Genomic DNA, 16,766 nt, shown 5'->3' with positions numbered 1-16,766 from the left:
ACGGTTATGTTGGCCCCAGTTGTGTGTGTAAACAGATATTTTCTTCTTATAAATAAATGTCTCCAAATATTACTATGGGTATTCTTCCTTCCCCCTGTGAATTGACTCCCTTAAGAACATTTTCAGCGATTTTTAACTATTCAAACAGTCTGAACATCTTTAAGACGCAGCACTATTTGCTTTTAAAACTTTGATGCTCCTGGATTCAAAGATTTTTACCTTTTCTCCCCTTCACTCAGGGAAGCTCATTGTAGATGAATGTGTGTGGTAGGGCAGGGAGGGGTGTTTTGATCAGCCCTGCAGGCCTCCTCCCTCCTCTCTGTCTGCTGCCTCCTCCAGTGTTTGGACAGAGGGAACCAAACAAAACTAAGTAAGAAAAGGCGCCAACACCTCCTGCCTGGGTTCAGGCCGCAGTTGTGGTTCTTTCTGTTGTTGTTAACTGTTTATCTGACCTAGAGACATGGTTTTTGTTGTGGTTTATGTGTCAGGAACACACAATGGTCTTCTGAAGACCATGTCAGGAATTATTTTTACAGGGCTGGCCTTTCCACAGCAAGGTTCCCAGATGGGGCAAGGGGCTCTGATAAAACCCACTTTTAGCTCCCACCGCTGGCTATCAGTCCACAGCCCCTGTTGCAGGGAATGCTTTTCCCAGAAGGTAGCCTGGCTCCATCTTGGGGTGTCTAGTCCACTCCCACATAAGGCCACCTTACGTGGTGGGAGTCCCACCGTGATCGTGCTACTTGCTCCCTCATCTCTTTACTGGCTGATCTCTATGTCCCAGCAGCAATGAGCACTCAGTAGGTCTAAGAGATCCTTCACTTCTGACTCTGTTAGGGGTAGAAGAGCTCATATACCTCTTCCCCTATCCAGCTTCAGCAGATTTTCAGGGTCAATTATCTTCAGATCCCCTTTCCTTATCTTGGGAGATGATGGCATAAGAAAGAATAGCACAGAAAGAACAACTTCCACCACAAGAATTGCACTTTTTTTGTCTCCCAATTCTCCCTACTCAACTCACAATAACCTAGGGCATTGGCCTAAGAGGAGAGTAGGGGAAGGTGATTGATTATAGGCTAGTTCTCAGCACGGGCACCTCTCACTACATCCTGGGGGAAGATGGCTGGCCCACTCACTGCTGTCAGTTTAAATGTTCTTGGTGCGCTTAATCCCTCTTTGGAACAACAGAGTAGGTTCCTATGCATGCACCATCTGGATCAGTCAGAGAGGCAACTCCCTGGCCTTGGGTCCACATGAGCAAGTCTTACCTCCTCCTCTTGCCTCACTGGATGCTCAGTTCTTCTGACTGACATTTGACACTCCTCAAGCAGCTCACTTATCCTCACTAGCCCCCAGAATAATACCTGGGACATTTCTTCTTAAAATCATATATTAAGGACCCAAACCTCTTCTTAACTCAGGTGCTCCAATAACAAAAATATGCAACAAGCCAAGAAAAAAGAGCCAAGGAATAGAATGTCTCCTGATGGCTCAGTTTCTCTCTTCATTTCCCCACGGAAAATGAAAATGGCCCCTATCCCAGCTCATCTCATCTACAGCTGCCTCTGTGCACCAATTTATTAACCTACCCAGCAGAATATTCTGGGATCAATCTACACCCTTCCCAACCCTGACAAAAGGAGGTAATTGGGCTCTCCATGCTTAGCTCAAAGACCTGTGCTTTCCTCGGGTGATCGATTCTTTTCAAAGTCATCTACTATGTTCAGTTACCCAAATATCAATGTCTTTAGGCAGAAAATCTACTGGCACAGTATCAGCAAATTCGTTCTAAGTTACTACACAATTAAACATGTGGAACTATTATTATTGCAAAAATCAAAATATGTGTATTAATGCAAGGTCAACTTATGGCAAATGGCTGGTAACCACCAAAGGCCCCGGACTTTGAGAACCACAGAAAACACAGTGCCTGGATAGCAACTCGGAAGATATCTGTAGTAAGAAAAGCAATACTTAGCAATTGGTGAGATGGGAAGAAGACCTGACAATCTTGGACACATAGCCAATCTATAATTTCTAACAATATTACCAAGAAAAGAGAGTAAGATTGTTCTTTCCTGAAGTTACACTCTCTTGGGGCTTCGTTGAAGACTTCTTCCAGCCTTCCCTCATCCCCCACAATAGCTGTAACATTGCCTTTAGTGGTTTTATTACCAAGATTTCATCAGTTTCAAATATTGAAGAAGGGAAAAAAGATCAAGAGACATACTTGTTTGGAAGTAGCTTCAAAACTCTGAAATTATGGAGATGTTATAGATGGGCTTCTCAGTAAATACGGTTCAGAACTTTTTGTAGCTCTTTGATTTTATATGCAAGAAGTTTTTCCATGGCCACAGACATGCAACTGGAAATGAAAGAAACTTCGGAAGGCATCTCTCTTTTCTCTACAGATTCATCCTGAACGAGTAAGGGAAAAATAGAGCCATTTGGAAATCTGCAGCCGGGTTCCAAATGTCACAAATAAGTCAATGATTCCTTAACTACACTCTCACTGCAAAACATGCTAAAGGTGTGATGTTTTCATTTCTTAATGTACCTGTCTTGAAAATGAATTTAGATGGCTATAAATCATTTCATTAGTGATAATCTCTAAGTTGGTCTCTTGGTGGAATAAAAGAACAAATCCACCTTCTCCTGATGAAGTATATCAAAATTTTCTGGGAAAGCTGGAGTTATGGCTCAGTGGCAGAGTGCTCGCCTAGCACATGTGAGGCACTTCGTTCAATCCTCAGCACTACATAAAAAATAAATAGATAAAATAAAGGTATTATGTCCATATACATCTAAAAAATATTTTTACAAATTCCCTGGGAGTCAGTTACCCTATATTCTTACATAGAGAAAAAAATAGAAACTTTATTCCTTAGGAACTTAAAGAATGACTTCAGGCAACTCATTCTGCCTTTCTGAATCTTAATGTCATCACTCACATAATGGAGATAATAATGGTATTGTATTATAACTTTCAAAGGCTGTTCTGATTATTGCTAAGGAAGCATTTATAAACTATAAAATTTTATATGGGTCTTAGTTATCCACAAAACCTTGCCATATAATTCTGCACTTCTCCACAGTGCCTGTTTTATAACTGATTTAGTCTCCTAGAAGTAGAAAGAGCTCCAGAGGGTAAAACAGACTTGAAAATGGAGTATGTTCAAATATAAGATTATGTGTATGGATTGACACCAACTTATCAGGATCACTTCTCAGCACTGCTCTTGAGATGTGCTGTATTTGAAAGCAGTTGGCACATTTTAACTCTGTTAACAAGCCTCCAGCTTCAGAGGGTCCTGAAACCCTGGAGCTGTTCCACCATTGCTGAGTGGAAGCAAAAGGAAGTGAATCTTAAGAAGCAAGAGCCCTATTAGAAATGAACCTGTGTGCTCACAGGTTCCATGCCTTCTTCAGAGAAGCAAAAAAATAAGCAGCTCCATGGAGCACTTACAACTGCAAGGCACAATGCTAACAGTTCTCAATATACTTGCCATTTAATTCTCATGATGACCCATCTTCCTTATTTTAGAGATAATAGCATATTTATTTTTTAGTTTAAAAAAAAAGAAAGCAGCTCATGATTGGTCCGACTTGGTTATACACAGTGGATGGAGGCTGCGCCCTTCTGAGCACATTTAAGGGTAATGCCAACCTATTACCCTGATGTCCCTATTTGCACACCTATAACCAGGAAATTTAAAAAATTAAAACATAAAGTAGACTGTTTTTCCTGTTCTATATTGTTTTTCAAAGGTATGATCAGGAGGTACTTCAGAGTCCCAGTTCCACAGGGAAGGTGAGACAACCTTCCAGATTTAGTCTGCTTTGCCTCTTCATAACACCAAGACTATCCAAATGGCAAATTCCCTCATGTATATGTAAGAGCATATAACTCCCTAACATTTGTCTAAGTGTATTAGCAACTAATGCTACATTCCTCGGTAACCTTTTGAAAATTTGGCTGATGCTAGAATCAAAGGATTTTTTTTTCCATCTGCAACATGCAGTCTTAACAAGCCGTGGTGCATTTTTGTTTATCCCATTAAATGAAAAGAATTGTGAGGAGTGAGTGACCGTTGAGGTAAATCTTACTTGTCAGGAGTGATTTCACTGTACAGAGCATCTGATGAGTGTCACTTCAGCATTCATGGAGCTAAATCCTATACCAGCTGATACGTGGTTATCAGCAGTAACATTCCAACCATATTCCATATTCCTGGGTCCAACAAACTAGAACGTATGCACATGGACAAGTGGAACAAAACGTAAATCCACAGGATAGTGGAAATTTGTAGTAAAAGCTTTGATGGGGTTTATTTATTCCAGAAGTTCCATATGCATGGACAAGACAGATAGCATATTTATCCTTGTGTGACAAACTGCCACAAGCTTTGCAGCTTACGACAACATCCATTTATTTCCCCCCAGTTCTGTAGAACAGAAGTCTGGTGGTCTTGGCTGGGTTTCCACTTAGAATACAAGTGTCAGCTGGGCTCAGCTCTTATCTGGAGGATCTAGGAAAGAATCTGCTGCCAAGTGCACTCAGATTGTTGTAGAATCCAGTTCCTTTAAGTGCAGGACCCAGCTCTCCATTTCCTCACTGGCTGTCAGCCAAAGGCCACTCTCAGTTCCTAGAGACCACCCTCATTTCTCATCATGTGTTCTCCTCTGTCTTTAAAGCCAATAGCAGCAAATGAAATCCTTCTCCTGCCTGGAAGCTCTCTGCCTTTCTCTTCTGCCACCAACAGGAGAAATCTCTCTGCCTCCAAGGGCTCCTGTGATTAGATTAGACCTACCTGCACACACTTAATTTAAAAGGCTGACTGTGCTCTAGAACACGACACATTCACATGTTATAGGGATTCGGGAACATGGAATCTTAGGGACCACTTAGAATTCTGCCTACCACACCTAGCCAGGAGAATTAATAAAAATAATGATAACCAATTGATAAATGGGCAAAGAAACTGGACCGTTCACAGAAGAACTACAAATGGGTCAACAAACATATCCAAAAAAATGTTCAATTATGTTCTAGCAATTAGAGAAATGCAAATTAAAACTACACTGAGATTTCCTCTCTAGTCAGAATGGCAATTATCAAGAATATAAGTAACAATAAATGTTGGCAAGCATGCAAGGGAAAAGGTACACTCATACCTTGCTGGTGAGACTGCAAACTGGTGCAACCACTCTGGAAAGCAGAATAAAGACTCCTCAGAAAATCTGGAATGAAACCATCATTTGACCCAGTTATCTCAATTCTTCTTGGTTGATACACAAAAGATTTTAAATCAGCATACTGCAATGACACGGCCACACCCATATTTATAGCAGCTTAATACACAATAGCTAAACTATGGAACCAACTTAGATGCCCTTCAACAGGAGAATGGATAAAGAAAATGTGGTTTTACACACACACACACACACACACACACACACAATGGAGTATTACTCAGCCATAAACAAGAATGACTTTATAATATTTGCAAGTAAATGGATGGACCTGGAGACTATCATGCTAAGTGAAATAAGCCAGTCCCAAAAAACCAAAGGTCAAATGTTTTAGCTGATATGTGGAAGCTAACCCACAATAGGTTTGGGGGTGGGAAGGAAGGAAGATTGGGGGGGAGGGGAAGAGAAGGGAGATGGGAATGGAGAATATAGTAGAATGAATTGAATGAATTGAACATAACTTTCCTATGTTCCTATGTGAATACACAACCAGTATAACTCCACACCATGTACAACTAAAAAAAAAAATGAGAAGTTATACTCCACATATGCATGACATGTCAAAATACATTCTATAGTCATATACAACTAAAAAGAACACATAAAAACATTTTTTAAAATGTACACTAGATAGACACTTCTCAAAGGAAGACATAAAGATGGGAAACAGGTGCATGCAAAAAATGTTCATCACTAATCATCAGGGAAATGCAATTTAAAATCACAATTAGATATCACCTCACCCCAATAAGAATGGCTAACATCAAAAAGACAAGTGCTTGTTAGGATGTGAAGAAAGGGAACCCTTGCACACTATTTTTGGGAATGTAAAATAGTTCAGTCATTCTGAAAAACAGTACAGAGGTTCCTCAAAAAGTTGAAAATAGAAGTACCAAATGATCCAGCAATCCCACTACTGGTATTCACAGGAATTGAAATTAGTATGCCAAAGAGACATTGATATGCCAAAGAGACATCAGCACGCCCATGTTCACTGCAGCCGCCCAGAAATGGAAACAACCTAAGCGTTTGTGTGAATGAATGGATCAAGAAAATTCAGTACATGAACATAATGGATACATTCGGCTATGAAAAGGATGAAATCCTGTCATTTGTGACAACATGATGGAACTGGAGATCATTATGCGATGTAAAATAAGCCAGGCACAGGAAGACAAGTACCACGTGATCTCACTAATGTTGCACCACAGAAGTTCAAAGTAGCATGGTGGTGACCAGAGACCGGAGAGAGCAGGGGGTTAGGAGGGTAGGGAAGGTTGACCAGCAGGTTCTAAGTCACAGTAAGATAGTAACAAGAAGGTCTGGTGTGCTATCATTGCACAGTAGGGTGACTATAAATAACAATAATGTACATTTCAAAAAGCTAGAAGAAAGGGTTATGAACATTTTCACTGTAGAGAATTGATAAATGTTCCAGAAGATTAATTTTGTTTAATCTGATTTAGCCATTATTCAATGCATCCATGTATTAAAACATGAAATGGTACCCCATTAGTATATACATTTTATGTTTTTTTTCTCTTCCCCCCAATCTTCCTGCCTTCCCACCCCCAAGCCTGTTGTGAGTCAGCATCCACATATCAGAGAGTATATTTGGCTTTTGTTTTGGGGGGATTGGATAATTTCACTTAGCATGATAGTCTCCAGGTCCATCCATTTTACTGGCAAATGCCATAATTTCATTCGTCTTTATGACTGGGTAATATTCCATAGTTTATATGTATCACATTTTCTTTATCCATTCATCTGTTGAAGGGCACTTACCTGGTCCCATAGTTTAGATAGTGTGAATTGAGCTGCTATAAACATTGATATGGTAGCATCGCTGTACTAAACTGATTTTAAGTCCTTTGGGTATAAACCAAGGACCAGGATAGCTGGGTCAAATGGTGGTTCCATTCCAAGTTTTCTGAGGAATCTCCATACTGTTTTCATAGTGATTGCACCAAATTGCAGTCCCACCAACATGTATGAGTGTACCTTTTCCCCCACATCCTTGCCAACATTTATTGTACTTGTATTGTTGGTAATTGCCATTCTGAATGGAGTGAGATGAAATCTCAGTGTAGTTTTAATTTGCATTTCTCTAATTGTGAGTGATGTTGAACATTTTTTCATCTATTTGTTGACTATTTGTATTTCTTCCATGCAAGGTCTGTTCAGTTCCTTAGTCCATTTATTGATTGGGTTATTTGTATTTTGGGTGTTACGTTTTGTGAGTTCTTTATATATCCTGGAGATTAATGATGTATCTGAAGTGCAGATGGCAAAGATTTTCTCCCATTTCTCTCTCTTCACATTCTTGATTGTTTCCTTTGCTATAAAGAGGCTTTTTAGTTTGATGTCATCCCATTTATTGATTCTTGATTTTACTTATTGCCTATTGCACTTTTTCTTTCTTTCTTTGTTTCTTTGTTTCTTTGTTTGTTTGTTTGTTTGTTTCTTTCTTTCTCTCTCTCTTTTTTTTTTTTTTTTGGTACCAGGGATTGATTTCAGGGGCACTCATCCAATGAGCCACATTCTCATCCCTATTGTGTATTTTATTTAGAGACAGGGTCTCCCTGAGTTGCTAAGCACCTCACCTTTGCTGAAGTTGCCTTTGAAGCCATGATCCTCCTGCCTCAGCCTCCCAATCCAATGGGATTATAGGTATGCACCACTGTTCCCAGCTATTGCACATTTTTAAATCAGATTCTTTTTCCTCAAGTTTTTGAAGTTCCTTATACATTATGGATATCAAGCCCTTATCAGTTTGCAAATATTTCTTCTTTGCTGGAGGCTATCTCTTCACTTTATGATTATTTTATAAAACTATTGTATTAAAGTTTACTTCTCCTTTTAGGTCTATAAATTCTTACTTTATGTATTTGGGAGCTCTGATATCATGTGCATATATATTTAAAATTCTATTTCTTCTTGCTAAATTGACCCCTATATCATTATATAGTGATTCTCTTATCTTTTTCCTTTTTTATTTAAAATTTATTTATCTGAAATAAATATAGTTACTCCTGCTTTCTTTTAGATTCCATTTGCATGTAATATCTTATTCCAGCCCTTTACATGTCTCTATCTGATGCCTTTACTATGTGTGTCTATATGTGTCCTTATAGGTGAAATGAGTTTCTTGTAGGCAATATAGTTGGGTCTTGTTTTTTGTTTGTTTGTTTTGTTTTGTTTTAAGCCATTCAGTTACTCTACATCTTTTAAATGAAGAACTTAATCCATTTACATTAAAAGTAATAATCGATAGGTAAGATCTTACTGCTGTCATTATGAAACCTGTTCTCTAGTTTTGTTGTAAATCCTTCCTTCCTTCCTTCTTTCTTTCCTTCCTTCCTTCCTTCCTTCCTTCCTTCCTTCCTTCCTTCCTTCCTTCCTTCCTTCTTTCCTTCCTTCCTCCCTCCCTCCCTCTATTACAGTCATCTTTTTTGGCTAAGTGATTTGCTCTGGTAGTGTGTTTTGATTTCCCTGCTTATTTATTGTGGTTTATCTATTATAGATTTTTGCTTTATGTGTACTACAAGGCTTACAAAAACATCTTTTGATTACCACAAAGCTATTTTGAAACGATGGCAACTTAACATAATCATAATGGTAGTTACAGAAACAAACGAAAGAACAAGAGAAATACACTATTAAGAAAACTCTGGCCAGGCACAGTGACAGCACATGCCTGTAATTCCAGAAGTTTGGTCAACTGAGGCAGGAGGATTGCAAGTTCAAAGCCAGACTCAGCAACCTAGCAAGTTCCGAAAGCTGCTCAGTGAGAGCCTGTCTCAAAATATAAAAAGGACTAGGGATGTGACTCAGTGGTTAAGCACCACTGAGTTCAATCCCTCGAATCAAAAAGAAGAAAGGAAAAGAAAGCTCTGCACTTGCACTCACTCCATTCTGCCACATTTTGAATTTTAGACATTTCATTTTACATCTTTCTATATTATTGATATCTTAAAATATTAGTGTACTTATTATTTTAATTCTTTTAGTGCTCATACTGAAGATGTGAATGGTTCATGCACAATGCTTACAATATTAAAGCATTCTGAAATTGTTTGTATACTTACTGTTACCAGTGAGTTTGAGTTCTATACTTTTCATATTTTCTTCTTACTTATTAATGTCACTTTCTTTCAGTTTGAAAACTTCCTCTAGCTGGTCATAGTGGTGCATACCTGTAACCCGAGCAACTTGGGAGGTTGAAGCATAAGGATCACAAGTTCAAGATCAGCCTCAGAACTTAGTGAGGCTCTAAACAACTTAATGAGACCTGTCTCAAAATAAAATATTAAAAAGGTATGAAGCTGTTTAATCCCCAGTACCAAAAAAGAAGAAAGAAAGAAAAGAAAAACTTCCCTTAGAATTTCTTGTGCAACAGATCTGGTGGAGATATGTTCTATCAGTTTTTGTTTATCTGGGAATGTCTTTATCTCTGCTTCATGCTTCATTTCCGAATGATACTTTTGCTGGGTAAAATATTCACAATTGACAGTTTCATTCACTCTACTGTAGAAGTCTCAATCCACTTTTTCCTGGCTTAAAAGATTTCTGCTCAGAAGTCGACTATGAGTCAAATCAGGACATGCCTGTTTGTTATCTGTTTCTTTTCTCTTGCAGACTTGAGAATCTCCTCTTTATCTTTCATCTTTTAAAGCTTGATTATGAGATATATTGGGGAAGAGAGCTGAGTTAAATTTGACTGAAGACCTTTGACCTTCCTGCACCTGGTTGTTGTATCTGAGAAGTTTTCTGTTGTTATTTCCTTGAATAAATGTTCTACCCCATTGGCATTCTCAACTCTTTTTTCTTTTAACAATGTTCTCAAATTCCCATAAGTTTCTTCACTCTTCTTCATTCTTTTTTCTCTGACTGTAAAATTTCAAATAGCCTGTTTTCAAATTCACTGATTCTTTTTTCTGTTTGATCTACCTTGTTGTTGATACCTTCTATCAGATTTTCAATTTCATTAAGTGTTTTTTTCAGCTTAATACTTTGATTTTTTTAACTGCTTCAATCTCTTCATTAAATTTCTCCATTAAATTATTGAAATGTTTTGCTGTTTTAAGTTATTGAGTTTCCTGAAATAGCTATTTTAAATTCTCTGCAAGTACTTCCATTCTGATTACTATTTAGTCAGCTTCTGGTACCTCTTTTGATTATTCGCTAAGGTTATGACGTCCTGAAAGCTCTTGGTGCTTGTTGGCATGCAACATCATCTGAGCATTGAAGGATTAGGTAATCATTCTAGTTTTCCTAATCTGGCATTTTTGGTGTCTGTCTTTATAGAAACTCTAAGCAGGCTGCTTATTTTCCTACCATCTATTTCAGCAATGAATAATCCCACCTCCAGAATTTGCTGGGAGTCTGCCACTGGTGTGCTGTCACTATTTCAGTGCTAGAGGGCAATTCAAGCCCAGGTTTGCCCAAATACACTGCCTGTGTGTCCATGTTCATAAAGAAGCAGGAGACCACCTAGTAAGAGTGGACTGTCGCCACAAGTCTCTTCCTAGCTTCTGGATAGACCTAGCTCTATCATCCATAGTTACAAGCCTGTTTTCACACACTGAGAAATTCTTCCCAGCTCTGGGCCCAATGATTATAGATGAACCACTCCCAGGCTCCTATGTCATACTTATGTCACCAATGGCACCAAACTATGTCACATCCTGAGCCCACAGCCCACCAAGATCAGCACAACACTGGGACAGGACCAAGGTCCAGGCAGCTATGAGTTGCCTATTGCCACGTTGAACTTGAAACACAGGACTGCTAACAATTGATTACAGGTGATTTTAGCTGGAATATAAAACTCCAATAGACCAAGGAGAAGTGGATATATCTTCCCCTGACACTGATGCTATTCCACAAGCAGGATGATGCTTCATCCACAAGCAGGCCTAGAGATGGAAACCATTAGGATCTTTCCAGTGTTATTTTTCATCAGTGAAACAGTGAGTTCTCATGCTTACTACCATGTCTTATATGCAGCAAATGGGGTCTTGGATGATGAAAGGCTGCCCAAAGTCAGGCTAGTGTTGGAGAAAGCATCCCATTGGCCACCTAGGCTGATGCTATGCCGGATCATGCCTGCGTCTTACAGCTATAAGAACCTGTACAACCTTTGGGGTGAACCAAGGCCCATACTACAGCTGTTAATGGTAAAGGCCGAAGCATAAGTCGGTCCTTTTGGGTACAGTTCTCTCTGCCTAGTGCCAGGATAGCTCTAGAGACCTATCTGTGAGCACTGACTTGGTGAGGGCTATGTTACCCAAACATAGGGGAGAGGTGGCTGGGACAATTCCACAGCTACCAAAGCTGACACTAAGCTGGGTTTTTACACTGAGTTTCATAGCTACAGGGGCACAGTCTCAGGAGGAGGTCAGGTGTATCGAGGTCCTCTCCAACTCTAAAACTGATGCAGGCTGAAACTTGAGTCTGTCACACCAACATGAATGTCTCCACCTGATGTCTGTCAGTCTAGAGGCTTGGCTTGTGAGCTCTAGTCTATGTACAGGGCCTTCAGTTTCTACCGAATGCAGGGTCTTACCATACCAGGCCTGGAATTGGGCTCTAAGAAAAAACTCTGTGCTAGCTATCCTGTCCTGCTCCCTTGTACTGGAGTCTTGCTCTCTGCTTTGCTGACCAATGTTGGGGGAAGATTAGGAGGGAGCCAGCCACCTGGCCTTATACAGTTCCAATAGCTTAATCCATGAGGATTCTCTAGGGGTAGAGGTTGTAGGGTTGGCCCAACACTGAGTTTCACTGTGGTGGGCTGGTACTGAGCTTCAAGTCTAAGGCCTAGATTTAATTCTGTCTCCCACCCAAGGGGGAGTAGTCTTACTCTGAGCTGGGCTGCTTGGAGTTGGGAGAAGAGTATCATGGGCAACTCCTCCCTTCCTGCCTTTGTCAATTATCTTTTTGTTTTGTTACTACTAAAAGCAGGCACTATGGTCTCTTACCTGGCTTCCTTAGCTCTTATGAAAATAGTCTGGTACATGAATAGCTGTTCAACTCAGTGAGCACATGGGGCGACCATCACTGGAGGATCTTGCTCAGCTGCCTTCTGGCTCTGCCCCCTAAATCTGTAACTCTTATGAATTCCCTCTGTTTGCCCTTCCACTTTTGTATTTTATTCTTTCACATAAACATAATAAGAATATACATGCTTATTTATTTTACTGAATGGGTTATTTAAAATAGGCTTGTGTATCCTTTATATTTGGGTTGACATCATATGTCTTAGATTATGTGCTTTCCTAGGTAGGTAACAATGTTAAAATGACTTGTGAAGTATCTGCCCAGGGGTGCTGATGATTATGATGTTGCCAGGTCCCGGGTGGACATCCCTGATGGAAGCCTACATATCAGCCACATACCAAAACCTACAAAGTTCAGATGAGCTAAGGTTTATACATGGCAAATTGCCAGGCTTCTTGTTGAAAGTCGAGAAATTGAAAATAACAATTTTGGGGTGCTTTTTCCTGCATGACTGGAACAAAAGCTGTTCTGCCATAGTCTGGCTGGGCTGCCTAAGTCTGGCTGGGCAAAATAACCGAGAGGTAACAAGCAACTTGAAGGTTGAAGCAGGAACTACTTTATTGCGAGTGAACTCAGCAGGAACTGAGAACTCAAAGTAGCAGGCCCCCAAGTTGGCAGGAGCTGCTTCTCTGCCAGACCGCAGAGGTACATATACCCAACTAATTACACACAACTTAACTTAATTGACATCATCTAGACACAGCAGTCAGTCATTAAGGAATCCTCATCATCTTAAAGGCTCAGGGCGTTGGCTCACAAACCACTCCTCCTAGCATACTGCCAGGCGCCATCTTAACTTGGTTGTGGCCCTCATCACTGTTCCTACCTAGTTTCCTAGGAAGTACAACCCCTGGGTCCTAGAGATTCAAGCCTATCTCAGAGAATAATTTCAGGAAGTTATTTTGTCTGGTCATTGAATATGTATTTCTTATTTTAGTTAATTATTCATACAAGTAAAATAAACTCTTCTTCCTTATTTACTGCATTCAGCTAAAAATACAAATGTTGCCCTATCTCATCTTGCTAAACTAAAATGCCAGCCTCGTAAATTTTCAGACTATTTTAAAATGAGGAACTTTAATCAAAGCAGAAAACTTTGCTTCAAAAGTAAAGTTGGAGAATATTTTTAAAAAGCCTAATTTTATAGATTTTTCAAAATGAAGAGCATTTCTATGTAGTCTTTGCCATAGACTTTAAATTCTCTTTAATATCATTCAAATATTTTGTTCCTTTCTCCTCCATGTTATTAAGTAAGTTATCTTTGATTCCAGATAACAAAAATGGAGCAGTACATGGGCTGGAGATGTGGCTCAAGGGGTAGCGCGCTCGCCTGGCATGCGTGCGGCCTGGGTTCGATCCTCAGCACCACATACAAACAAAGATGTTGTGTCCGCCGAAAACTGAAAAATAAATATTAAAAATTTAAAAAAAAATGGAGCAGTACAATAGTAAGGGAATACTTTCCTGATAACATTTCCAGAATCATCACAATCACCTTGGGGAATAGGCACGCCCAGAGCCCTCAGAGAAGCATTGAGAGGTTTCCTTCATCAGTGGTGTCCTTCAGACCTTTGCCCTGGACTTCACCCTGCAAAACCCCTGTCAGTTCCTTTTCTCTCCTTCTGGATTCAAAATAAAGCTTGTAGCCAAAATGCCCAGTGACAGATGGCTCATTCTGTGGCTGTAATGTCAATGTTTGGGTCTCTGAGGAGATGATTCCTGGAATAGAAAGTAGAACATACTCAGAAGTGGATATAAAACAGAATCTAACCCAAGGAGCACTCCTCTATCATCTACAGAATAAAAAGCTCCTTTCTAAATTCACCCCCAACAGGGAGTGCCTCTTATCCCTCTCAATATGGCAACATAGATTAAGGCATGGGGTCCTGTCTACAACCAGCTTGTTGATTCTGAATTCCGCTCTTCTATTTTCTCCTAAGGAAAAAAATAGGCATCATAATAGTTATTTACCTTCCAGAATTCTTGTGAGGTCCAAATTTGTAAAGGATTTGATTGAGTGCTTAGCTCAAGCTAAGCACTTAATAAACAGTAACTGTTATTTTCCTCCCACTAATAACTTGTCTTTGAATGAAGGAACAATACATAACATTACATAAGGCAAGATGCACAACACAGAAAGTCTACTAATGGAAATGCTATTTTGTTAAGGTTCCTAATTCAGATGGAACTTAGACCAAATAAGGCTAAAGCCAGCATCTTATTGTGTTAATGTAGGATCAAGGAATTTTCCCACTGAAACAGAACTTGTGAGGCAATTCCTTGTTCTTTTCATAGTTGAGGTTTCTAAAGCTAAGAGAGACTGTGACTTATCTCTAATCAAATCTACGAAGTATTTCTGATACAAATTTCCCACTTTGTATTGATTTGATTTTTTGTTTGTTTTACTTTAGAAAAAAAATGTATGAATTTTTCCATCACATGCATTTACAAAGGCGTAATTTACAAAGTTCTGTATTCTTTTAACTTGGCACATTCTAATATTCTCTAAAGGTCTATATTTGTGTTGCTGTTTTCCAGTTTTTCTTGGCATCACTGTTTCACCATTTGGCACCTGACTCAACATAGTTTGATAGTTTTATCACCAGTGTCTCAATAGTACCAACCATCTGCATGTATTTCACAACTGCCCATCTCTGCTCCATGCCTTTGCCTGGGTCTGTGTCCTATGTGGGTACCTATTTGTTTGCTTCTGAAGAATGGTGATTCTCAGAATCTGTTAACATCTTGACCTTTATTTGAGTTTAGTCACTGCCTATCATATTTCCTAACCTTCTTCCATCAAAATATTTTGCAAACTGAGGGCTACATAAAGTTTATCAGATTCTTGTTCTCTGAAATATCCTCCTAAGCCCTCTCTCTCATGATTAATTTGATCTTCATACCATTTATAGTTAATAATTATTAAGAGCCAGAATATTTACATATATTACTTTTAATTCTTATCATAGCCCTATGTGTTCATAAATGCATTTATTCCCATTTTGTAGATGTAGAAACTGAGAATCAGGGATTTTAAGTAACTTCTCAAGAGCCCAGTTTTGGGTAAGTTACCTAAAAGTGGTCTCTTTTCCCATAAGCCAAGATGCATATGAGGGTCCTGTGGTATTAGCAAAAGTGATCTGGCATGCTTATTAAAAATCCATCCCAGACTTCATCCCCCAAATTCCAGCCCCAGCTCCCAGATTCTGATTCAGTGGGTGAACCCATGCTATGCCTTTCCATGGCTCTCCTGGACATTCTGGTGCAGATCATCTGTGCAGCACACTCTGCTCAGGAGAATCACAGCTTAGCTCTGCATCCCCAGCTATGCACCCACTGCATAGAAACACCATGTCACGTTTCCTCCTTTTCTTCTCCTGAAAGTCAAAATGAACAAAGTACAAGTGCTGAGATTCACTTTTATAACAGAACCTAAATTCTGGGTGTTTTTTGAATTCAGGTTTTGGTGGGAGACAAAATTCTAGCCTGAAAATTTTGTCTGTGGCTTCTCTTTATTGACTTCTTGAATAGCATCTGATAAAATAACCTCATTGTGTCTTTACTCATCTCTTCTCTAAAGAACATGTGAAAATTCACGTCGACTATACAACCTAAAAGATTCTAAAGGGGAAACTGTGACCATGAGCAACATATGCAAAGTCCAGGCAACGATCATAGTATGAGTCCTCAAGATCGAATGACTCTCTGATATGTGTTGGACATGTTCATCTTATCTGAATTGCCACTTACTTTACAAAACACAAGGCATAACACATTTGGTTGGAATTTGTAAGACCAGGGTGCATTATCTTATAGTCTACAAGTTTTATGCTCTTGGAAAAGTAATTTAAAGTCTATGCATTTTATTTTGTCATATGTGAAATGGAAATAATAATATTACTTTAACCTCATGGGGTCTGTCACTTAGTACTTTGCATAAATGTACTGTGGCAAATTGTTCAGTCCAAATCTTTGCAATAGCCTGGTTTTAAAATAGGAATAATCTCAGCCTATTCATTCTAAGTCTCTGCTATATGTGGTAAAACATTAGGTGTTACAGAAACAAAAATGCCCCAACTTTTAGGGAAGTTACACTTAAATAGAAGAGGTGTTCTTACATGATACCTAAGACCACTGATTTGGAAGGGGCTCTCAAGGTATTATTAAGGGGCAAAGTTAGACATAGAAAAGTGTATATGATTCTCATATTTAAATTGATTTTCCTTTTTTTTTTCTTTTTCATTTTGGGATGCTGAAGACCAAACCCAGGATTTTGTGCTCCTAGGCAAGTGCTCTACCACTAAACTGTATTCCCAGCCCTTAAAAAAATTTTAAATCATGACAGAGTTTTTTTTTGTGTGTATATACACATACACATATACACATCATTAATCTAGGATGTCTTTTAGAAAGGATTAAGAAATAAAGGGAGAAACAAGGAAAACATATAACTA

The 16,766-nt window shown here is 39.1% G+C and overlaps 1 protein-coding gene across 12 annotated transcripts in view; it reads right to left on the bottom strand.

The window, feature by feature from the left end:
• The window catches only part of Lmntd1 (lamin tail domain containing 1), a 395,781-nt gene that overhangs the window by 275,967 nt on the left and 103,048 nt on the right, over nucleotides 1-16,766 (bottom strand). For 6 of the 12 annotated variants that reach the window (XM_078015050.1, XM_078015045.1, XM_078015044.1 and 3 more), the window contains exons 1-2: nucleotides 5,176-5,860; nucleotides 2,231-2,418 (exon numbers count right to left, since the gene is read on the bottom strand). The exons of 2 other annotated variants lie outside the window; for them this stretch is intronic. The gene's annotated coding sequence lies outside the window, so the exon portion shown is untranslated. Of the gene's footprint in view, nucleotides 1-2,230; nucleotides 2,419-5,175; nucleotides 5,864-16,766 lie in introns of those variants that run through there. 4 more of the 12 variants (XM_078015052.1, XM_078015054.1, XM_078015046.1 and 1 more) reach the window with 2 other exon arrangements.

Source organism: Ictidomys tridecemlineatus, chromosome 6 (genome assembly GCF_052094955.1).
Source record: "Ictidomys tridecemlineatus isolate mIctTri1 chromosome 6, mIctTri1.hap1, whole genome shotgun sequence".
NCBI lineage: Eukaryota > Metazoa > Chordata > Mammalia > Rodentia > Sciuridae > Ictidomys > Ictidomys tridecemlineatus.
This window is presented reverse-complemented; position numbering and strand designations above follow the sequence as displayed.